Genomic DNA, 24,600 nt, shown 5'->3' with positions numbered 1-24,600 from the left:
GGGAACTTATGGGGCCAAATGTCCCCAGGCTGCAGCCATTTAGTCACATAGGGGGTGGGAAATCGCCCCCACATCCCTCCTCCTTCCCCAGGGTGAGATGACCTGGTGCAAAAGAAGTTGGTCATGGTGGGAAAGGGCGGCCGCCCATACGGGGGGGGGGGAGGGGGAGGGGGCAGAAAACTCAGATTTTGCACCAGGCTACATTTTCCCTAGATACACCTCTGCGCCGCACTAAACTGTTTGGCAGATCCAGGGCAAAATATTTATTCCCAGTTTTGTCTTTGGCCCTAGCTTGTTCTTGGATCGTTGAGATTAAACAACAGCTGGATACTGGCAGGAAAGAAACTGTGACTCTTGCTGAATCCAACTGCTGCAAAACGGCTGCAAAGCTGCTGTCACAAAGCATGCTTCTGGGAAAAGGCTATGAAACTAAACAGATTATTTTATGAGGCATTCAAGGTCAGTAGTCCCAACTACAGATGTGCAGGATGAAAGAAAGGAGAGTCAGCAAGCATCCCTTTGCCAAGGGATGATGGTCAACGTTTTAGCCTCGGACAGCGGAAATATGCCAAAATCCAGGAAGTCAGTCACACTTCCTGTGTTTGTGGCTTGTCATTCATGCGAGCAAAGACACTTTGGTGCTTGACTGAATAATGCCATCACGCAACCGCCTCTTCCACTACCTCCGGGCATTGTGGAGGATGGAATAGAGGCCACATTCAGGCAACCTTCCATTGTGGAGGGGGGCTGTAACTCATTGGGAGAGAAACTGCTTAGCACTCATAAGTTCTCAGGTTCAACTCCTGGTATTAGAAAGGCCTGACAGTTAAAAGGATGGCATTAGGTGATGTGAAAGAACTCCGCCCAAGATCCTGGAGAGTCTCTGCCAGTCTGAGACAGTCCTTGATCTTGATGGATCAAGGGTCTGATTCACTATAAGGCAACTTCATTTGTTCAGGTGCGTGTGTCTATATTCTGTTCCACAGGAAGAGGATAGTTTGGTCAGTTGAGGTGCAGCAGTGGAGAAAATTGTATGCTTCCGCATTGGAATAAAGTCCTGAACAAATATGAGAATCATCACAATTTTTTACACCCTGCCTTTGTCAAGACTATTATTTTGTGCATTATTGAACATAGTATTTTGATTCAAGAGCATTTATGCCAAAATGTCATTTTACTTTCAAACGTTCAAATGGATGAGGTGAGCAGGGGTAGGTAGATACCAGGGCCCAAGCTGAGCATTCTACAACAAAGAAGATCCAGCATGCTTTGTTCTGTAGCAGAAGAATATACAACTTCATTATCACCTTTCTATGGAACAGAGTATAGATTCAAATCTAGCTTAGAGGTATGCTTCTTCCAATTTCCAGTTGCCATTCCTGGGGTGGGAGAGAAGAACGGTAGCAGCCAAAATTTCTGGCCATCTACCTTACAATGTAGATTCTACCATTCAGCCTACCCCAGATTCTACTATTCAGAATACCCCTGCTCCTATGGTACTTCTCCTGGGGCCCATCAAGTGGCCAGGGCCAACAGAGTTCCTGACTGGCCATGGGAGTGCTGACAGATACCGCCAGATGAGTATTTCTTAGCTAGCTCAGTAGGTATACTTGTGTGTCTACAATAAAATATTTCCGAACAAACCTGACTTCCTGACTATTGTGGTTGCACCCACCATCCTGTATCAGATTCTCAAAGGTGCCCCCAGGGTCAAAAGGATGGGGATCCCAGCAGAGGTGGGATCCAGCAGGTTCTCACAGGTTCCCGAGAGTAGGTTACTAATTATTTGTGTGTGCCGAGAGGGGGTTACTAATTGGTGATTTTGCCATGTGATTTTTGCCTTAGTTACGCCCTCCTCTCAGCAGTTGTGCGCAGAACTTGAAGCAGTCTAGCAGGAAGTGCACTGGCGTGCGTGGCAGCCTGCGCCTGTGTGCATTCATTTCCCACCCAAGGACCAGCACAGTGGCTGCGTCCTTGCCACAGCCACACCCAGGAATGCCCCACCCCCAGAATGCCCGGCCACGCCCCCGGAATGCCCCACCCAGCCCCATTGGCGCTACACCACAGTTTGAATCCCACCACCATGGGAACCTGTCACTAAAATTTTTGGATCCCACCACTGGATCCCAGTGCTGTGTGTCTTCTCCACCTGGCTGTCCGTCTTTCATTTACAAAGCTGCCTCTGGGATTTTGGCATCTCCGTGGGTTACCTTAATCAGTCTCTCTCCAGTTCCACAGCTTGCCCTGAGGACGAGGATGGGCAGCTTTTGAGGAAAGGGTCTATTAGGGTCAAAGTACATATTATTGCAGGAGATCTGTGAGTGATCTACGTTTCTCTCCATCATCACGAACCACATCCCTGCAGTGCAAATTGTAGCTTGGTAGGGCCCATTTCATCAAGAAACAGCAAGGGGGGGTAAGGTTTAGAATACCCCAGCTCCTATGGTACTTCTCGGTTCACATTTGCAGCTCTCTTTTTCTCCTCCCCACCCCCCCAGCCCACCCCCCCAGCTACGTGTAGTTTGGGAAGAAAAGAGGCGGAGATCATTCAGGAATCTCTCCACACGATGTGTAGCTGGGTACATATTGTACTTTGATTTATTTTGGCTGCCACTAGAGGGCACTCTAATTTTTCCTTTCCCCCACAAGCCCATTGAAGAATGCTTCGTTTTCCGATACACATGGCCTTATTTGGGGTCACAGGAGGTTTTTTTCTCCAAACTGCTTTCTTCGGAAGGGAGAGAAGTCGTGACAAAGGGAATTCACGTCTGCAATACAGAAGCAGATGAAGGGAAGTGAGATCCAGTGAGACGTCAGTGTACACATCACAATTTTTTTGCAGTGCTTGGCTTAGAAGGGTATAACTCTGCTAGTTTCCTTGCACTGAGCTTAAAAGGGGCTTTTAAAATTGGGGCGGGGAGAAAACATTTGATTAGAGAAAAGCAGAAACCAAGACTGGTGTTCAGATTAACCTTTGCCCAGTGTCCACAGAAAGGTCAAAGTGGATTTCCTGTAGAGATGTGATCCTCCAGGTGGGACCTGAGGATTCCTTGGAATTACAGCTCGCCTCCAGGCTAGAGATCAGTTCCTCTGGAGAAAATGAATGCTTGGAGGGTAAATATTGTACCCCACTGAGGCAGGGGCGTACGGGGTCCAAATGGCGCCCAGAGACCAAAAACCCTCCGGGCGCCACCATGTTACCCACTCACCCAGTTTGGAGAGTTCCTTTCATAATCTGCTTTGGTTGTCTCCATCCCTCCTGAATTGATGACCTTTGCAAGCTTGTCTATGTCTACTAGTTACTTCCCTACGTTACAAGAACTGTCCATTTATTCTTCCTCCCATTTAATTCTTTGGTAGTCCACACGATAATCCGTTCTCTGATCCCACGACTACTATGCTTACTCAGGAACTTTGAGGGACTTTGTAAAAAGGTTCTTTTTTAAAAAAGAAAAAATCCCAGTATAGGGGGTCTACTGCATGTCCATGTCCTCAAATTTGTGAGTTCTTTCGGGGAGACTATCACCAAAACATGCAGAGCAGATGGCAATCCGCAGAAAGATGACTGTTCAATACCACGGCCATGCCCACTATTTACTGCAGATGCTATGGGTATTTGCTAGCCAGTTATGAGTACACTAGCAGTGAAGCCCATTGTATGAGCAAATACAACCGGCTCTAGAAAACTGTTGTTGGGTTAATGGTGCCCACAGAGGGGGCCAACTCCTCTTGCCTTTACTCCCCCTCTCTTTGCCCTGCCTCAACTGCTCCCTCCTTGTCCTCCTCCTCTTCCCAGACGCCTGCATCGGCACACAAGGATTAATAGCACCCACTGAAGGGGGCAGCCCCTCCTGTCTTTCTGTTCCCAGGCACCTGCTCCTCTTCCTGGACACCTGTATCACCACTCAACAGTTAATTGCACAGTTCTGGCCACCAACAGTCGCAACCCTCCTACAATGCATATTCTCCTCAGGCAGCTGCAAGCGGAACTGTGACTAATTATTCAGCAGTGAGGGAGAAGGGTGAGTGCACAAGAGAGTAAGTAACTGCCACATTCCACTGTTTGAGTTGTTTTTACCTGTTTTATGTAAGCCTTGCCCCCAAGCCGTGTGTGCGTGGTGATTGGCTGGAAGTGAGTCATGTGTGGTGATTGGCTGGAAGTGAGTTGTTGCCACCCTAGCTAGCCTTTTCTAAAACAGGACAAGCTTCCATGTGCCCTGTTCCCTTCAAAAGTCTGTGCCAAGCATCTGCTTCCGTGGTAATGTTGTAAGTTCAAAGCAGGTGTAGATTTAATTGATCTCTGGGCGGAGGACTAATGAGAACCCCATGCAAGCCACTGTGAACTTTCTAAAGGAAGAGCAAAGCATTAGAATAAATAACAACAATGTAGTGCCTTATTGATGCTCAGACAACCAAACAGGGAAGGAGGTGTCTGGCTAATAAGCTGAAAATCCATATTGACCACTCAGAAGATTATTAGGGGAAGGGCGTAGGGAGGTCATCTTCATAGTGCAGGTGAATCACACCTGATTCAGACAAAGGTATGTGCTTAAGAAGCCCTAGGTCAGTGGTGGCGAACCTGTGGCACAGGTGCCAGAGGTGGCACTCAGAGCCTTCTCTGTGGGCACGCACGCACAAACAGAGTGCCCCCCCCCCACATCTATGCTGGCCTGGGCCACTGGTCTTGATTATTACCATTAAACCTAAGATCTAGTTTTGGGGAAGCAGTGTAGGTAACCCTGTTTAGTGCTGTTAAACTCCACTGATTTTCATGCGAAGAACTAAAGCGCAATCCTTTACCTGGGAGTAAGCTCGGTTGCTGGCAATGGGGCTTGCTTCTGAGTAAACCCTCCTAGTCGTGATTCATCCATTGGAAGAGTTGCACGGTTGCTTCAAAGCAAAGCCACCGACTACCACCAAGCTTACTCCTGAGTAACACGCACTTCTGAGCCAACCGTTTTTTCTAAACTAAAACCTCAGTATTCAGGTTAAATTGCCGTGTTGGCACTTTGCAATAAATAAGTGGGTTTTGGGTTGCAATTTGGGCACTCAGTCTTGAAAAGGTTTGCTATCACTGCCCTAGGTGTCTAGTTAGCTTTCTTGTACCGGAAATTATTTAATTCCTGGCAAAAAGGTAAGGCCCCTTCCGCACATGCAGAATAATGCACTTTCAATCCACTTTCACAATTGTTTGCAAATGGGTTTTGCTATTCTGAACAGCTGCAACGTGCATTGAAAGTGGCTTGATACTGCATTCTTCTGCATGTGCGGAAGGAACCAGTGTCTCAACCACAGTTTAGGTCCATTGTGGATCGACTACACAAGTGATACTACTAGAGAACATTTGCTTCTATTTTAATTGTATATTAAAGCCTAGCTATTTTGCATCTTTGACACCGGCAAACTCAACAGGAAATTATACCATTCATTACAACTGCATAGAGAATTAAATGAGAGCAATTAGGTGAGTCCAGGAAAACATCCCACGCCAAGGTAACCAGATCACTGCCGAGGAGCCTGTTCCAATCAATTCAACTTCCCATGTTTGTAGGTTTTAAAAATCACCTCCTAACAATAACCAGCTGCTCCACTTGATAAAGGCACACATTCTTGGCTAACGAATCATAACTTTGAAGGCCATACAAAATTATCTATACTTGGAAATATTTAAAAAGTGGAGAAAAGTGCAAATATGTACTCCATGAAACTCCACGAAACTCAGGATTCTCAAACATTTGTCCTCCTAATGTCCCCTGTATATACTTTCAGAAGTTCTAAAGTGGCACCGTGGACTTATGCCGGAACTTGCATTTCCATTTGGGTTTTCCAGATACTATTCAAAGTCCTGCTATTTTGTCCACCACAGCAGTAATAGCTCAGTATATAACAAAAGCGACTCTAGAAAACTAATTTTTGCGACCTAAGTCAGGATTTGGAGAGTAAGCATTTTGCTTTATGCTCTATGTGTGTGCTTTATGGAATGGACATCAGTACAGTTTTACATAAGCATAAGCATTTTTATTGTCAGTGTGCACGCACAACGAAATTTACAGCAGCATTCCTCGATGCACACAATTTCAGACTCATACCCCATCCTCACTTTCCCCTTCCTCCACCCATCCCTACACAGCCCCAAACACATCCACATGAAGCCGCAGAGTTTAGCATAGCCACAGCTCTAGAGTAGAAGCTGTCTCTAAGCCTCTTTGTCCTAGTTTTGATAGACCTGTATCGTCTGCCGGATGGTAACAGTTCAAAAAGAGAGTGTGCTGGATGAGACGGGTCTCTCAGAAGATTTTGGGCTTTCTTTAGGCTTCGGGAATTATAGAGTTCTTCCAAGGAGGGGAGGGGGCAGCCGATAATCCTCTGTGCACGGTACATGACTGTAATGTACTTTGGGTAGCCAGCGAGAGGAACCAACAGCGGCAAATATTATAGGGGAGAACCTGCTATCCGTGACATCATCCTTGCTCTGCAAACCACAACATTATTCACCTTTTAATGGTGACAAAGAATCCATCCCTATCTGTTGCTTAGTAATCTGACTGAACTGAGGGCGGCACCTGGAAACCCCAGTCAAAGTCAGTCCCCATTGTGCTAGGCCCTGTACATGAATGGCTTGGAGGTCACTTCCCAAAGAGCCGGCGGCATCCGAGCAGAGACAACAGATGGGCAGAACAAAGGAACTGGAGGACCGCAAGGTAACAAGCCAAGCAATTGTGATTAGCTCCGTAAGCCTCTGTCCCCAACCTGCCAGCTGCCCGGCCATTGTCTCTAATTGGCGAGAGAATTTATCAAATTAGTTCCTTCCATGTAATCAAGAAACAGAACCAGTCACTTTGGGGCAGGGGCAGGGAGGAGAGGGGAGAGAAATATCTTGACATTCTTCTATAACTTGTATTACGTTGCCCTGGAAAACCGCCCCATTAACTTAAAGCCTTGCACGCTAGAAAATAAACACAATTGCTTAAGTGTCCTGGGCCAATCTCTCCCCATCCTCATTCTTGTGAATTAACCTTATTATGGGCACTTCAGTCAGATACCACAGCCCCTCCCTCCCAGTACTCCAGAAAATGCATGTCCTTGAAATACTACCTAACAATCCTATCCCTGCTCAGACTGGAGATTAATGGAATCCACTACAATATTTTTCTTTGGTCGTTCACCTAGAAATCTCATCAGCGGCAGATCCTTACCCCTGACTCTTCTTTGCTGCTTACTTATTAGGATAGGGCTAGTCCAAAATTATAAGCGTCCGCACATCTTTGTTGGCCAGGAGGGTCAATTTCCCCCCTGACCTCTGTTGCACATTCACATAAAGGCAGAGGTGGGATCCAGCAGGTTCTCACAGGTTCCCGAGAGTAGGTTACTAATTATTTGTGTGTGCCGAGAGGGGGTTACTAATGGGTGATTTTGCCACGTGATTTTTGCCTTAGTTACGCCCCTCCTCTCAGCAGTAGTGCACAGAACTTGAAGCAGTCTAGCAGGAGGTGCACCGGCGTGCGTGGCAGCCTGAGCCTGCGTGCATTTGTTTCCTGCCCAAGGACCGACGCAGCAGCTGCGTCCTTGCCACAGCCCTGCCCAGGAATGCCCCACCCCTGGAATGCCCGGCCCAGGAATGCCCCGCCCCCGGAATGCCTGGCCACGCCCCCGTCGTGCTGCGCCCAGCCCCATTGGCGCTACGCCACAGTTTGAATCCCACCACCATGGGAACCTGTTACTAAAATGTTTGGATCCCACCACTGCAAGGGGAGAGCAGAGCAGGGTCTAATGCTCAATTATCAGGGAAAGAAGTGGCAGCCAGTGTGGTGTAGTGGTTAAGAGTGGTGAGCTTTGATCTGGAGAACCAGGTTCGATTCCTCTCTCCTCCACTTGAGGGGTGGGCTCTTATCTAGGGAACTGGACTTGTTTCCCTACTCCACACATGAAGCCTGCTGGGTGACCTTGGGCCAGTGACAGGCACAGTTCCCTCAGAACTCTCTCAGCCCCACCTACCTCACAGGATGTCTGTTGTGGGGAGACCAATGGAAGGAATTTGTAAGCTGCGTTGAGTGGGGGGGGGGGGGGTGGGGGGGTGGGGGGGGGGGGGGGTGGGTGTGGGGGGGGTGGGGGGGGGGGGGGGGGGGGGGTGTGGGGGGGGTGGGGGGTGGGGGGGGGGGGGGGTGGGTCGGGGGGTGGACAGGGGTGCGGGGGGGGGTGCGGGGCGGGGGGGGGGGGGGGTGGGGGGGTGGGGGGGTGGGGGGGTGGGGGGGTGGGGGGGGGGGGGGGTGGGGGGGGGGGGGGGTGGGGGGGGGGGGGGGTGGGGGGGGGGGGGGGTGGGGGGGGGGGGGGGTGGGGGGGGGGGGGGGTGGGGGGGGGGGGGGGTGGGGGGGGGGGGGGGTGGGGGGGGGGGGGGGTGGGGGGGGGGGGGGGTGGGGGGGGGGGGGGGTGGGGGGGGGGGGGGGTGGGGGGGGGGGGGGGTGGGGGGGGGGGGGGGTGGGGGGGGGGGGGGGTGGGGGGGGGGGGGGGTGGGGGGGGGGGGGGGTGGGGGGGGGGGGGGGTGGGGGGGGGGGGGGGTGGGGGGGGGGGGGGGTGGGGGGGGGGGGGGGTGGGGGGGGGGGGGGGTGGGGGGGGGGGGGGGTGGGGGGGGGGGGGGGTGGGGGGGGGGGGGGGTGGGGGGGGGGGGGGGTGGGGGGGGGGGGGGGTGGGGGGGGGGGGGGGTGGGGGGGGGGGGGGGTGGGGGGGGGGGGGGGTGGGGGGGGGGGGGGGTGGGGGGGGGGGGGGGTGGGGGGGGGGGGGGGTGGGGGGGGGGGGGGGTGGGGGGGGGGGGGGGTGGGGGGGGGGGGGGGTGGGGGGGGGGGGGGGTGGGGGGGGGGGGGGGTGGGGGGGGGGGGGGGTGGGGGGGGGGGGGGGTGGGGGGGGGGGGGGGTGGGGGGGGGGGGGGGTGGGGGGGGGGGGGGGTGGGGGGGGGGGGGGGTGGGGGGGGGGGGGGGTGGGGGGGGGGGGGGGTGGGGGGGGGGGGGGGTGGGGGGGGGGGGGGGTGGGGGGGGGGGGGGGTGGGGGGGGGGGGGGGTGGGGGGGGGGGGGGGTGGGGGGGGGGGGGGGTGGGGGGGGGGGGGGGTGGGGGGGGGGGGGGGTGGGGGGGGGGGGGGGTGGGGGGGGGGGGGGGTGGGGGGGGGGGGGGGTGGGGGGGGGGGGGGGTGGGGGGGGGGGGGGGTGGGGGGGGGGGGGGGTGGGGGGGGGGGGGGGTGGGGGGGGGGGGGGGTGGGGGGGGGGGGGGGTGGGGGGGGGGGGGGGTGGGGGGGGGGGGGGGTGGGGGGGGGGGGGGGTGGGGGGGGGGGGGGGTGGGGGGGGGGGGGGGTGGGGGGGGGGGGGGGTGGGGGGGGGGGGGGGTGGGGGGGGGGGGGGGTGGGGGGGGGGGGGGGTGGGGGGGGGGGGGGGTGGGGGGGGGGGGGGGTGGGGGGGGGGGGGGGTGGGGGGGGGGGGGGGTGGGGGGGGGGGGGGGTGGGGGGGGGGGGGGGTGGGGGGGGGGGGGGGTGGGGGGGGGGGGGGGTGGGGGGGGGGGGGGGTGGGGGGGGGGGGGGGTGGGGGGGGGGGGGGGTGGGGGGGGGGGGGGGTGGGGGGGGGGGGGGGTGGGGGGGGGGGGGGGTGGGGGGGGGGGGGGGTGGGGGGGGGGGGGGGTGGGGGGGGGGGGGGGTGGGGGGGGGGGGGGGTGGGGGGGGGGGGGGGTGGGGGGGGGGGGGGGTGGGGGGGGGGGGGGGTGGGGGGGGGGGGGGGTGGGGGGGGGGGGGGGTGGGGGGGGGGGGGGGTGGGGGGGGGGGGGGGTGGGGGGGGGGGGGGGTGGGGGGGGGGGGGGGTGGGGGGGGGGGGGGGTGGGGGGGGGGGGGGGTGGGGGGGGGGGGGGGTGGGGGGGGGGGGGGGTGGGGGGGGGGGGGGGTGGGGGGGGGGGGGGGTGGGGGGGGGGGGGGGTGGGGGGGGGGGGGGGTGGGGGGGGGGGGGGGTGGGGGGGGGGGGGGGTGGGGGGGGGGGGGGGTGGGGGGGGGGGGGGGTGGGGGGGGGGGGGGGTGGGGGGGGGGGGGGGTGGGGGGGGGGGGGGGTGGGGGGGGGGGGGGGTGGGGGGGGGGGGGGGTGGGGGGGGGGGGGGGTGGGGGGGGGGGGGGGTGGGGGGGGGGGGGGGTGGGGGGGGGGGGGGGTGGGGGGGGGGGGGGGTGGGGGGGGGGGGGGGTGGGGGGGGGGGGGGGTGGGGGGGGGGGGGGGTGGGGGGGGGGGGGGGTGGGGGGGGGGGGGGGTGGGGGGGGGGGGGGGTGGGGGGGGGGGGGGGTGGGGGGGGGGGGGGGTGGGGGGGGGGGGGGGTGGGGGGGGGGGGGGGTGGGGGGGGGGGGGGGTGGGGGGGGGGGGGGGTGGGGGGGGGGGGGGGTGGGGGGGGGGGGGGGTGGGGGGGGGGGGGGGTGGGGGGGGGGGGGGGTGGGGGGGGGGGGGGGTGGGGGGGGGGGGGGGTGGGGGGGGGGGGGGGTGGGGGGGGGGGGGGGTGGGGGGGGGGGGGGGTGGGGGGGGGGGGGGGTGGGGGGGGGGGGGGGTGGGGGGGGGGGGGGGTGGGGGGGGGGGGGGGTGGGGGGGGGGGGGGGTGGGGGGGGGGGGGGGTGGGGGGGGGGGGGGGTGGGGGGGGGGGGGGGTGGGGGGGGGGGGGGGTGGGGGGGGGGGGGGGTGGGGGGGGGGGGGGGTGGGGGGGGGGGGGGGTGGGGGGGGGGGGGGGTGGGGGGGGGGGGGGGTGGGGGGGGGGGGGGGTGGGGGGGGGGGGGGGTGGGGGGGGGGGGGGGTGGGGGGGGGGGGGGGTGGGGGGGGGGGGGGGTGGGGGGGGGGGGGGGTGGGGGGGGGGGGGGGTGGGGGGGGGGGGGGGTGGGGGGGGGGGGGGGTGGGGGGGGGGGGGGGTGGGGGGGGGGGGGGGTGGGGGGGGGGGGGGGTGGGGGGGGGGGGGGGTGGGGGGGGGGGGGGGTGGGGGGGGGGGGGGGTGGGGGGGGGGGGGGGTGGGGGGGGGGGGGGGTGGGGGGGGGGGGGGGTGGGGGGGGGGGGGGGTGGGGGGGGGGGGGGGTGGGGGGGGGGGGGGGTGGGGGGGGGGGGGGGTGGGGGGGGGGGGGGGTGGGGGGGGGGGGGGGTGGGGGGGGGGGGGGGTGGGGGGGGGGGGGGGTGGGGGGGGGGGGGGGTGGGGGGGGGGGGGGGTGGGGGGGGGGGGGGGTGGGGGGGGGGGGGGGTGGGGGGGGGGGGGGGTGGGGGGGGGGGGGGGTGGGGGGGGGGGGGGGTGGGGGGGGGGGGGGGTGGGGGGGGGGGGGGGTGGGGGGGGGGGGGGGTGGGGGGGGGGGGGGGTGGGGGGGGGGGGGGGTGGGGGGGGGGGGGGGTGGGGGGGGGGGGGGGTGGGGGGGGGGGGGGGTGGGGGGGGGGGGGGGTGGGGGGGGGGGGGGGTGGGGGGGGGGGGGGGTGGGGGGGGGGGGGGGTGGGGGGGGGGGGGGGTGGGGGGGGGGGGGGGTGGGGGGGGGGGGGGGTGGGGGGGGGGGGGGGTGGGGGGGGGGGGGGGTGGGGGGGGGGGGGGGTGGGGGGGGGGGGGGGTGGGGGGGGGGGGGGGTGGGGGGGGGGGGGGGTGGGGGGGGGGGGGGGTGGGGGGGGGGGGGGGTGGGGGGGGGGGGGGGTGGGGGGGGGGGGGGGTGGGGGGGGGGGGGGGTGGGGGGGGGGGGGGGTGGGGGGGGGGGGGGGTGGGGGGGGGGGGGGGTGGGGGGGGGGGGGGGTGGGGGGGGGGGGGGGTGGGGGGGGGGGGGGGTGGGGGGGGGGGGGGGTGGGGGGGGGGGGGGGTGGGGGGGGGGGGGGGTGGGGGGGGGGGGGGGTGGGGGGGGGGGGGGGTGGGGGGGGGGGGGGGTGGGGGGGGGGGGGGGTGGGGGGGGGGGGGGGTGGGGGGGGGGGGGGGTGGGGGGGGGGGGGGGTGGGGGGGGGGGGGGGTGGGGGGGGGGGGGGGTGGGGGGGGGGGGGGGTGGGGGGGGGGGGGGGTGGGGGGGGGGGGGGGTGGGGGGGGGGGGGGGTGGGGGGGGGGGGGGGTGGGGGGGGGGGGGGGTGGGGGGGGGGGGGGGTGGGGGGGGGGGGGGGTGGGGGGGGGGGGGGGTGGGGGGGGGGGGGGGTGGGGGGGGGGGGGGGTGGGGGGGGGGGGGGGTGGGGGGGGGGGGGGGTGGGGGGGGGGGGGGGTGGGGGGGGGGGGGGGTGGGGGGGGGGGGGGGTGGGGGGGGGGGGGGGTGGGGGGGGGGGGGGGTGGGGGGGGGGGGGGGTGGGGGGGGGGGGGGGTGGGGGGGGGGGGGGGTGGGGGGGGGGGGGGGTGGGGGGGGGGGGGGGTGGGGGGGGGGGGGGGTGGGGGGGGGGGGGGGTGGGGGGGGGGGGGGGTGGGGGGGGGGGGGGGTGGGGGGGGGGGGGGGTGGGGGGGGGGGGGGGTGGGGGGGGGGGGGGGTGGGGGGGGGGGGGGGTGGGGGGGGGGGGGGGTGGGGGGGGGGGGGGGTGGGGGGGGGGGGGGGTGGGGGGGGGGGGGGGTGGGGGGGGGGGGGGGTGGGGGGGGGGGGGGGTGGGGGGGGGGGGGGGTGGGGGGGGGGGGGGGTGGGGGGGGGGGGGGGTGGGGGGGGGGGGGGGTGGGGGGGGGGGGGGGTGGGGGGGGGGGGGGGTGGGGGGGGGGGGGGGTGGGGGGGGGGGGGGGTGGGGGGGGGGGGGGGTGGGGGGGGGGGGGGGTGGGGGGGGGGGGGGGTGGGGGGGGGGGGGGGTGGGGGGGGGGGGGGGTGGGGGGGGGGGGGGGTGGGGGGGGGGGGGGGTGGGGGGGGGGGGGGGTGGGGGGGGGGGGGGGTGGGGGGGGGGGGGGGTGGGGGGGGGGGGGGGTGGGGGGGGGGGGGGGTGGGGGGGGGGGGGGGTGGGGGGGGGGGGGGGTGGGGGGGGGGGGGGGTGGGGGGGGGGGGGGGTGGGGGGGGGGGGGGGTGGGGGGGGGGGGGGGTGGGGGGGGGGGGGGGTGGGGGGGGGGGGGGGTGGGGGGGGGGGGGGGTGGGGGGGGGGGGGGGTGGGGGGGGGGGGGGGTGGGGGGGGGGGGGGGTGGGGGGGGGGGGGGGTGGGGGGGGGGGGGGGTGGGGGGGGGGGGGGGTGGGGGGGGGGGGGGGTGGGGGGGGGGGGGGGTGGGGGGGGGGGGGGGTGGGGGGGGGGGGGGGTGGGGGGGGGGGGGGGTGGGGGGGGGGGGGGGTGGGGGGGGGGGGGGGTGGGGGGGGGGGGGGGTGGGGGGGGGGGGGGGTGGGGGGGGGGGGGGGTGGGGGGGGGGGGGGGTGGGGGGGGGGGGGGGTGGGGGGGGGGGGGGGTGGGGGGGGGGGGGGGTGGGGGGGGGGGGGGGTGGGGGGGGGGGGGGGTGGGGGGGGGGGGGGGTGGGGGGGGGGGGGGGTGGGGGGGGGGGGGGGTGGGGGGGGGGGGGGGTGGGGGGGGGGGGGGGTGGGGGGGGGGGGGGGTGGGGGGGGGGGGGGGTGGGGGGGGGGGGGGGTGGGGGGGGGGGGGGGTGGGGGGGGGGGGGGGTGGGGGGGGGGGGGGGTGGGGGGGGGGGGGGGTGGGGGGGGGGGGGGGTGGGGGGGGGGGGGGGTGGGGGGGGGGGGGGGTGGGGGGGGGGGGGGGTGGGGGGGGGGGGGGGTGGGGGGGGGGGGGGGTGGGGGGGGGGGGGGGTGGGGGGGGGGGGGGGTGGGGGGGGGGGGGGGTGGGGGGGGGGGGGGGTGGGGGGGGGGGGGGGTGGGGGGGGGGGGGGGTGGGGGGGGGGGGGGGTGGGGGGGGGGGGGGGTGGGGGGGGGGGGGGGTGGGGGGGGGGGGGGGTGGGGGGGGGGGGGGGTGGGGGGGGGGGGGGGTGGGGGGGGGGGGGGGTGGGGGGGGGGGGGGGTGGGGGGGGGGGGGGGTGGGGGGGGGGGGGGGTGGGGGGGGGGGGGGGTGGGGGGGGGGGGGGGTGGGGGGGGGGGGGGGTGGGGGGGGGGGGGGGTGGGGGGGGGGGGGGGTGGGGGGGGGGGGGGGTGGGGGGGGGGGGGGGTGGGGGGGGGGGGGGGTGGGGGGGGGGGGGGGTGGGGGGGGGGGGGGGTGGGGGGGGGGGGGGGTGGGGGGGGGGGGGGGTGGGGGGGGGGGGGGGTGGGGGGGGGGGGGGGTGGGGGGGGGGGGGGGTGGGGGGGGGGGGGGGTGGGGGGGGGGGGGGGTGGGGGGGGGGGGGGGTGGGGGGGGGGGGGGGTGGGGGGGGGGGGGGGTGGGGGGGGGGGGGGGTGGGGGGGGGGGGGGGTGGGGGGGGGGGGGGGTGGGGGGGGGGGGGGGTGGGGGGGGGGGGGGGTGGGGGGGGGGGGGGGTGGGGGGGGGGGGGGGTGGGGGGGGGGGGGGGTGGGGGGGGGGGGGGGTGGGGGGGGGGGGGGGTGGGGGGGGGGGGGGGTGGGGGGGGGGGGGGGTGGGGGGGGGGGGGGGTGGGGGGGGGGGGGGGTGGGGGGGGGGGGGGGTGGGGGGGGGGGGGGGTGGGGGGGGGGGGGGGTGGGGGGGGGGGGGGGTGGGGGGGGGGGGGGGTGGGGGGGGGGGGGGGTGGGGGGGGGGGGGGGTGGGGGGGGGGGGGGGTGGGGGGGGGGGGGGGTGGGGGGGGGGGGGGGTGGGGGGGGGGGGGGGTGGGGGGGGGGGGGGGTGGGGGGGGGGGGGGGTGGGGGGGGGGGGGGGTGGGGGGGGGGGGGGGTGGGGGGGGGGGGGGGTGGGGGGGGGGGGGGGTGGGGGGGGGGGGGGGTGGGGGGGGGGGGGGGTGGGGGGGGGGGGGGGTGGGGGGGGGGGGGGGTGGGGGGGGGGGGGGGTGGGGGGGGGGGGGGGTGGGGGGGGGGGGGGGTGGGGGGGGGGGGGGGTGGGGGGGGGGGGGGGTGGGGGGGGGGGGGGGTGGGGGGGGGGGGGGGTGGGGGGGGGGGGGGGTGGGGGGGGGGGGGGGTGGGGGGGGGGGGGGGTGGGGGGGGGGGGGGGTGGGGGGGGGGGGGGGTGGGGGGGGGGGGGGGTGGGGGGGGGGGGGGGTGGGGGGGGGGGGGGGTGGGGGGGGGGGGGGGTGGGGGGGGGGGGGGGTGGGGGGGGGGGGGGGTGGGGGGGGGGGGGGGTGGGGGGGGGGGGGGGTGGGGGGGGGGGGGGGTGGGGGGGGGGGGGGGTGGGGGGGGGGGGGGGTGGGGGGGGGGGGGGGTGGGGGGGGGGGGGGGTGGGGGGGGGGGGGGGTGGGGGGGGGGGGGGGTGGGGGGGGGGGGGGGTGGGGGGGGGGGGGGGTGGGGGGGGGGGGGGGTGGGGGGGGGGGGGGGTGGGGGGGGGGGGGGGTGGGGGGGGGGGGGGGTGGGGGGGGGGGGGGGTGGGGGGGGGGGGGGGTGGGGGGGGGGGGGGGTGGGGGGGGGGGGGGGTGGGGGGGGGGGGGGGTGGGGGGGGGGGGGGGTGGGGGGGGGGGGGGGTGGGGGGGGGGGGGGGTGGGGGGGGGGGGGGGTGGGGGGGGGGGGGGGTGGGGGGGGGGGGGGGTGGGGGGGGGGGGGGGTGGGGGGGGGGGGGGGTGGGGGGGGGGGGGGGTGGGGGGGGGGGGGGGTGGGGGGGGGGGGGGGTGGGGGGGGGGGGGGGTGGGGGGGGGGGGGGGTGGGGGGGGGGGGGGGTGGGGGGGGGGGGGGGTGGGGGGGGGGGGGGGTGGGGGGGGGGGGGGGTGGGGGGGGGGGGGGGTGGGGGGGGGGGGGGGTGGGGGGGGGGGGGGGTGGGGGGGGGGGGGGGTGGGGGGGGGGGGGGGTGGGGGGGGGGGGGGGTGGGGGGGGGGGGGGGTGGGGGGGGGGGGGGGTGGGGGGGGGGGGGGGTGGGGGGGGGGGGGGGTGGGGGGGGGGGGGGGTGGGGGGGGGGGGGGGTGGGGGGGGGGGGGGGTGGGGGGGGGGGGGGGTGGGGGGGGGGGGGGGTGGGGGGGGGGGGGGGTGGGGGGGGGGGGGGGTGGGGGGGGGGGGGGGTGGGGGGGGGGGGGGGTGGGGGGGGGGGGGGGTGGGGGGGGGGGGGGGTGGGGGGGGGGGGGGGTGGGGGGGGGGGGGGGTGGGGGGGGGGGGGGGTGGGGGGGGGGGGGGGTGGGGGGGGGGGGGGGTGGGGGGGGGGGGGGGTGGGGGGGGGGGGGGGTGGGGGGGGGGGGGGGTGGGGGGGGGGGGGGGTGGGGGGGGGGGGGGGTGGGGGGGGGGGGGGGTGGGGGGGGGGGGGGGTGGGGGGGGGGGGGGGTGGGGGGGGGGGGGGGTGGGGGGGGGGGGGGGTGGGGGGGGGGGGGGGTGGGGGGGGGGGGGGGTGGGGGGGGGGGGGGGTGGGGGGGGGGGGGGGTGGGGGGGGGGGGGGGTGGGGGGGGGGGGGGGTGGGGGGGGGGGGGGGTGGGGGGGGGGGGGGGTGGGGGGGGGGGGGGGTGGGGGGGGGGGGGGGTGGGGGGGGGGGGGGGTGGGGGGGGGGGGGGGTGGGGGGGGGGGGGGGTGGGGGGGGGGGGGGGTGGGGGGGGGGGGGGGTGGGGGGGGGGGGGGGTGGGGGGGGGGGGGGGTGGGGGGGGGGGGGGGTGGGGGGGGGGGGGGGTGGGGGGGGGGGGGGGTGGGGGGGGGGGGGGGTGGGGGGGGGGGGGGGTGGGGGGGGGGGGGGGTGGGGGGGGGGGGGGGTGGGGGGGGGGGGGGGTGGGGGGGGGGGGGGGTGGGGGGGGGGGGGGGTGGGGGGGGGGGGGGGTGGGGGGGGGGGGGGGTGGGGGGGGGGGGGGGTGGGGGGGGGGGGGGGTGGGGGGGGGGGGGGGTGGGGGGGGGGGGGGGTGGGGGGGGGGGGGGGTGGGGGGGGGGGGGGGTGGGGGGGGGGGGGGGTGGGGGGGGGGGGGGGTGGGGGGGGGGGGGGGTGGGGGGGGGGGGGGGTGGGGGGGGGGGGGGGTGGGGGGGGGGGGGGGTGGGGGGGGGGGGGGGTGGGGGGGGGGGGGGGTGGGGGGGGGGGGGGGTGGGGGGGGGGGGGGGTGGGGGGGGGGGGGGGTGGGGGGGGGGGGGGGTGGGGGGGGGGGGGGGTGGGGGGGGGGGGGGGTGGGGGGGGGGGGGGGTGGGGGGGGGGGGGGGTGGGGGGGGGGGGGGGTGGGGGGGGGGGGGGGTGGGGGGGGGGGGGGGTGGGGGGGGGGGGGGGTGGGGGGGGGGGGGGGTGGGGGGGGGGGGGGGTGGGGGGGGGGGGGGGTGGGGGGGGGGGGGGGTGGGGGGGGGGGGGGGTGGGGGGGGGGGGGGGTGGGGGGGGGGGGGGGTGGGGGGGGGGGGGGGTGGGGGGGGGGGGGGGTGGGGGGGGGGGGGGGTGGGGGGGGGGGGGGGTGGGGGGGGGGGGGGGTGGGGGGGGGGGGGGGTGGGGGGGGGGGGGGGTGGGGGGGGGGGGGGGTGGGGGGGGGGGGGGGTGGGGGGGGGGGGGGGTGGGGGGGGGGGGGGGTGGGGGGGGGGGGGGGTGGGGGGGGGGGGGGGTGGGGGGGGGGGGGGGTGGGGGGGGGGGGGGGTGGGGGGGGGGGGGGGTGGGGGGGGGGGGGGGTGGGGGGGGGGGGGGGTGGGGGGGGGGGGGGGTGGGGGGGGGGGGGGGTGGGGGGGGGGGGGGGTGGGGGGGGGGGGGGGTGGGGGGGGGGGGGGGTGGGGGGGGGGGGGGGTGGGGGGGGGGGGGGGTGGGGGGGGGGGGGGGTGGGGGGGGGGGGGGGTGGGGGGGGGGGGGGGTGGGGGGGGGGGGGGGTGGGGGGGGGGGGGGGTGGGGGGGGGGGGGGGTGGGGGGGGGGGGGGGTGGGGGGGGGGGGGGGTGGGGGGGGGGGGGGGTGGGGGGGGGGGGGGGTGGGGGGGGGGGGGGGTGGGGGGGGGGGGGGGTGGGGGGGGGGGGGGGTGGGGGGGGGGGGGGGTGGGGGGGGGGGGGGGTGGGGGGGGGGGGGGGTGGGGGGGGGGGGGGGTGGGGGGGGGGGGGGGTGGGGGGGGGGGGGGGGGGGGGGGGGGGGGGGTGGGGGGGGGGGGGGGTGGGGGGGGGGGGGGGTGGGGGGGGGGGGGAGAGGGGGGGGGGGGGGGTGGGGGGGGGGGGGGGTAAGAGCCAGGACAGAGTCAGAACAGATAAATAAGTGTGCATTAATACAAAGCATTTTACAGGCCACTCTACACGATGCTTCATGCCATATAACCTGGGAGTCTGGCAAGCCTGTTTTATTGGAAATTTGAAAATTGAGCTCACTCTTGACCTGTGTGGAAAAACAATGTTATTGCTTTATTATTACATAACCTTTTGAATCAACGTGTCTAAAAGGGAGCCCTGTCTCATCACTACGTTTCTGAGCATTTCCTTTAAATCCGTAATGAGTTTTAAGTGCTTTCGGCAACAATGGGTGGTCAGATGCCAATTCACGCTGGGCAGCCAATTCAACAAGCTATAGTGGTTTTCACGCAGTGGTTCCCACTGCTTTTTTGGCTGAAGTAGGATGATTTTTTTTCCGGCCTGCCTGCAGATGGAACAAAAAAACCCACCCCTTTCTAAATGTGCTAGAACTTTCCTGATTCAAGCTTATCATTAGTATTAAAAGCTTATCTATGCTCGCCCTGTTACAATAAAAGCTTGGAATAGAATATCATTCAGCGTGTCATAATTTAATCAAACAGGCTCCATGCGGACAGAAGCCTTTGCCAGAGAGCTTTCAGAAAGCACAATACATCACAAAGTGACTGTTCTCAGGACGTTCACAGTTCAAAGGTCACACGTTTCCCAAGTGCTACAAGGGCCCAATTTGGATTGAGACCACAGCGTGGGCAAGCTTTATGCCGTTTCTTCAGGCTGATACAAAATGGTCCAGGAGGGTGAGCTGTCCCACTGAAGGGTTGGATTTTCTTAGCACTGCTGTGGGGACCCAAAGGGGTTTACAATAATATCCCCCTCCTCCTCCTTTTTATCTTCACAACAACCCTGTGAGGCAAGCGAAGCTGAGCAGGTGTGATGGGCCCCAAATACAGCCAGCACTCTCTGCCGGAGCTAGGGGAAACTGCGCCAGCGGCACGTGCGCACCCTGCACCCCTGCTACGTCCACACCTGCCCCACACCAACACGCCACACTACGCCCAGTGGTGGGATTCAAATGATTTAACAACCAGTTCCGGTGGTGGGATTCAAAAAATTTAACAACTGGTTGTTTACAAGCAGCGTTTTAACAACCGGTTCTGCCGAAGTGGTGCGAACCGGCTGAATCCCACCACTGACTGCGCCCCACAGTCTCATCCCACAATATCCACCTTGCCAGTTACATCTGCTTCTCAATCCTGGCTCTCCTCCTATTTCAGAGATGAGACAGGTGACAACTAGACGGGGCATTTTCTGTGGTGGCCCCTGACCTTTGCAACACCCTCCTCCAACACCCAGCAGTGGCGTAGGAGGTTAAGAGCTCGTGTATCTAATCTGGAGGAACCGGGTTTGATTCCCAGCTCTGCCGCCTGAGCTGTGGAGGCTTATCTGGGGAATTCAGATTAGCCTGTGCACTCCCACACATGCCAGCTGGGTGACCTTGGGCTAGTCACAGCTTCTCAGAGCTCTCTCAGCCCCACCTACCTCACAGGGTGTTTGTTGTGAGGGGGGAAGGGCAAGGAGATTGTCAGCCCCTTTGAGTCTCCTTACAGGAGAGAAAGGGGGGATATAAATCCAAACTCTTCTCCTTCTTCTCCTTCAGACATGCCTGGCACCTACATTTTCTTTTCAGCACCAAGCCAAAACACGTCTTTTTCCCCCAGGTCTTTAACAGTGAAATTACCATATTTTTAATGTTTTTATGGATGGTTTTTCTGCTTATATCTAATGGTTTGATTTTTAAAGACTTGGGTTTTTTTTATAGGCAGTGTTTGTTTAATTGTAAGTCATCTGGAGAAGAACTTGGGAGAAGCAGCACTGAAATATTCTAAAGAAATTAATAGATTAATAATAAAGAGAACAGTGCTTCTGCTCTGAGTTTTGAGTGACCTTTGGACTTTGCTGGCCTTGATTTTGCCAACAAAATGACTCTTGATTGATGTTTACTTCTCCTTTCCCAGGACACAAGCACTGTCATCGAATGTCAGCTTTAACTTAGGGCAAGACGTCTGCTTTGTATTTCACATCAAATGCTGGCAAGACCTGGTCAGAAGATCACCACCTGAAACATTTGTTTTTCCTCCCCTAAAAATTCTTTGGATGTAGAAGCATCTGGCCTGATCAAGCATTCTAGTGCACTCGAAATATTGCACAATATATTGTGTAATTTTGGTTGGCCCTAATAATAAAAGGTATGTTGTGAATTTTGCTCTTTGGAAATATGACAATTGCCAGGGCTATGTGCTTTATTGGCTCTGGCCAGGCGTAGTCTGGCTCAATTCTGTAGGGCTGTATGACAGAGATGTTCCCCCAGGTCTACAGCTGAGGCAGCAACAGTAACGTCTTTATTGACTTCCCTACTCTTACTCTTACCCTTATTTTTATTTTATCTTATATGTCTTATTTCTTTCATAATTGGTTCTGATCTTTGGTTTCGATTGCCTCTTTTGTTTGTGGCGCAGTGGTTAAGAGCAGGTGTACTCTAATCTGGAGGAACCGGGTTTGATTCCCTGCTCTGCCGCCTGAGCTGTGGAGGCTAATCTGGTGAACTAGATTAGCTTGTGCACTCCAACACACGCCAGCTGGGTGACCTTGGGCTAGTCGCAGTTTTTCTGAGCTCTCTCAGCCCCACCTACCTCTCAGGGGCCCCTTCCGCACACGCAAAATAATGCATTTTCAAACCACTTTCACAACTGTTTGCAAGTGGATTTTGCTATTCCGCACAGCTTCAAAGAGCACTGAAAACAGTTTGAAAGTGCATTATTCTGCATGTGCGGAATGAGCCAGGGTGTTTGTTGTGGGGGGGGGGAAGGAGTTTGTAAGCCCCTTTGAGTCTTCTTGCAGGAGAGAAAGGGGGATATAAATCCAACTCTTCTTCTTCTTCTTCCTCTTCCTCCTCCTCCTCCTCCTCAGTTGGTTGCTCGGGTAGTGAAATAAAATTGGAGCACCATCAGGTTTTTAAATTGCTGAGTTTTTATTTTTACCTGGATGATTTGATTGTCTTGATTTTTTAAAAGCTGTTAGCCATCCTGAGCCTGACCTTGGTTGGGAAAGGGCGGATTACAAATCTAATAATGCCCCAAAATAAAATAAATCGAGGAGGACAAAGGCTGCCTGACATTTGCAGCTGTGGATTTCCAGCAGAGCAGAAACGGGACAAAATGCAAGTGAAAAGTGGGATACAGATGTTGTAAATGTACCTGGGACTTTTCATGCCCTGTTTATCACACTAATTAAAGCAATATGCAGTGTATGAGATTGTCCAAACCATGGCTCAGCAATATAGCACCTGTTTTTTGTCCAAGATTAAATCTGTGGCAACTTCAGGCCTAACCACATGATCCATTTTCAAGAGCACGTCATTTTACCTACCCTCATGAAATATTGGAATTTTGTACTAGTCTTTTCAATGATGAGGGCACATATTTCCATTGTTGGGCAAGAATAAGGTGCTTTGCCACTGACAGGGCAGGTTTGATTCTGCAAAACGGGGAAGGCCTGGAAAGTCCTGTCCATAATTTAGAAGATACGACACTGTTCTTTGGATTCTTATTATAGAAGATACAGCACAGTTTCTGGAGAAATTGTTACCTACCTGGATTCATTTTGCTTTTTGGACTTGTTTATTTTTCAATCACGGTGCCTCCTTCACAGCTTCTTTTCAGCGTGTTTGGGTGTTCTGTTTTGATCTTTGTTAGCTGTATTTGTGTTTTTTTTACTCTTCCTGGGATTGTATTTCTTTACACTTTACCTTCATATTACCCTGTTTCCCTGAATATAAGACATCCCCTGAGAATAAGACGTAGTGGAGGTTTTGCCGAAGTGCTAAATATAAAGCATCCCTCAAAAGTAAGACGTTACAAAGTTTTTGTTTGGAAGCATGCCCATCGACCAGAGCATGCAGCTGTGGAGCGGAAAAATAAGACATCCCCTGAAAATAAGACATAGCGCATCTTGGGGAGCAAAAATTAATATAAGACACTGTCTTATTTTCGGGGAAACACGGTATTACACACAATATACTCTTGTTTATAGCCATTTGTGCGGTAGGTTTCTTTTGCTTTGTATACTTTGTTCTACTACACTTCTTGTTCACTTGTTTACCATCTTCCCCTGGGACATCCATGGGTTGTAAGGTTGCCAGCTCCATCTTGATAATTCCTGGAGATTTAGGGGTGGGGCCCAGGGAGGGTGGAGCTTGGCAAGTGGAAGGGATCAGTCAGGATGTGATGCCATAGTGTCTAGTCTCAAAAACGGTCATTTCCTCCAGGGGAACGGATCCCTGTCATTTGGAGATCAGTTGTAATATCAAGAGACCTTCTGGCTTCACCTTGAGGTTGGTTGCCCTATTGAGTTGGGTTGGATTACCCTGTTTCCCCGAAAATAAGACATCCCCTGAAAATAAGACGTAATAGGTTTTGCTGAAGTGCTGAAATATAAAGCATCCCCCGAAAGTAAGACGTAGCAAAGTTTTTGCCTGTGCACACCACCAACAGAACACCAGATAATGCAGCCAGGAGCGGAAAACAAGACCTCCCCTGAAACACATTACACATCTCTCAGGAGCAAAAATTAACATACACACCGGTCTCATTCTCGTTCACCTGCACGGTAACATTACATGATCCGAGCGTGAGCGGGCCTTGATTCGGGATGAGGGTCATGCCAAGCGAGTGGTGCTGCCAAGCCTCTTCCCTGTGCTTTCCCTTCAACTCAAAGCCAAGTCCTTGGGAGCACCCTTCGGCTCTTCCAACCCTCATGATGGGGCAGAGACAGGCCTTCCTCAGAATTGCTCTCAAGAATTGCTAGCCAAGAATTGGCAACCAGCAGGAGCATTTGTGGGGCAGGGAGATGGGAAACAATGTCATTAAACATTACAGGAGAAGTGGATTTATGGCTACCAATCTTGATCCTCTTTGATCTGAGATTGCAAATGCCTTAACAGTCCAGGTGCTCGGGAGCAACAGCCGCAGAAGGCCATTGCTTTCACATCCTGCAAGTGAGTTCCCAAAGGTACCTGGTGGGCCACTGCTAGTAGCAGAGAGCTGGACTAGATGGACTCTGGTCTGATCCAGCTGGCTTGTTCTTATGTTCTTATGTTCTTACAACATCACTTCTGGCTAAGTACCCAGAAGTAACATCATGACACTGCAAGAATTCCATAAAATCGTATGATATGAAGAAGAAGAGTTTGGATTTATACCCCGCCTTTCTTTCCTGTAAGGAGACTCAAGGCAGCTTACCAGTCCCTTTCCCTTCCTCTCCCCACAACAGTCATTTTGTGAAGTAGGTGGGGCTAAAAGAGTTTTGAGAGAACTGTGACTAGCCAAAGGTCACCCAGCAAGCTTCATGTGTGGGAGCAGGGAAACAAATCCAGTTCACCAGATTAGAGCTTGCTGCTCATGTGAAGGAGTGGCCAATCAAAGCTGGTTCTCCATATCAGAGTCCACTGCTCTTAACCACTGCACCATTCGGGCTCTCTAGGGAAACCTGTAGGTTTGCCATCAGTCTGCTGTAACTTGAAGGTCCTTTCCACTTCCACCATCATGACCACGGATGCTGGAGGAAGACAACCTGCTTCTCTTCCCCCAACACCGGTAATTCTGGTATTACGACATGGAAAAAGTTTTGCTTCCTCCTTAGGTTTTCCCACTGGCAACTGCATAAGAGCCACTTTCTACAGGAGGAGAGGACAGGTGAGAACTGAGATCCACAGGAGCGATCCACGGGTTGTTCCACTCCTCTGCTCATCATTACATTCGTATGCATGCCAAACCCAGTGCAAAAGTCATAGTCCAACCTACTTTACATAGTGGATCTATGGCCGTTTCCCCACTCACCTTTTGTTGCGCGGTACTTGCGGCAGAAATCCGGGGGCCTGCTGCATTCCCCACCACCCCAGTGGCGACAACGCAGTGACCTTGATTCTGCTGCTCTCCTTCCTCCTTTGCGCGCGGCATTTCTGTTGCTGGAGGGCTGAGCACTTTTTTGAAAGCGCGCGAGGGAGTAGGGAAGCCCGGTGGATCACAGCCAAATTTCCCGCTGCTGGGATGACGTAGAGCATAGGTAGTCAATCCAGGCTCTCCAGCCATGTTACAGACTGAGCAGTTCCTTTGTCATCCCCTGCCAGCATCATGCTGGCAGGGGATGATGGGAGCTGTAGTCCATAACATCTGGAGGGCCGTGAGTTTGACACCTGTGACGTAGAGCCATCTGTCCATCTGCAACGGCGGGGTCTGCGCGCAGCCTGGGTTTTCTTTTTTTATTTTTAATGCTAAAAATCCATGACTCCACGTCGTTTTGAGTGCTCAAATAGTGGATTTGAGTGCTCAAAACGGTGGATTCCTTGGCAAAGCGTGGAGACATGGATTTGTCCTTTAGAAGAAGAAGAGTTTGGATTTATATCCCCCCTTTCTCTCCTGCAGGAGACTTTAGAACATTGAAAAAAAATCCCGCCCCAGAGCAGCGCAGCAGCCAATCAGGACAGCCCCTGAGCGGATCGTGGGGAGTCCCAAGGAGAGG

This window comes from Sphaerodactylus townsendi, linkage group LG02, assembly GCF_021028975.2.
Source record: "Sphaerodactylus townsendi isolate TG3544 linkage group LG02, MPM_Stown_v2.3, whole genome shotgun sequence".
Taxonomy (NCBI): Eukaryota; Metazoa; Chordata; class Lepidosauria; order Squamata; family Sphaerodactylidae; genus Sphaerodactylus; species Sphaerodactylus townsendi.
This window is presented reverse-complemented; position numbering follows the sequence as displayed.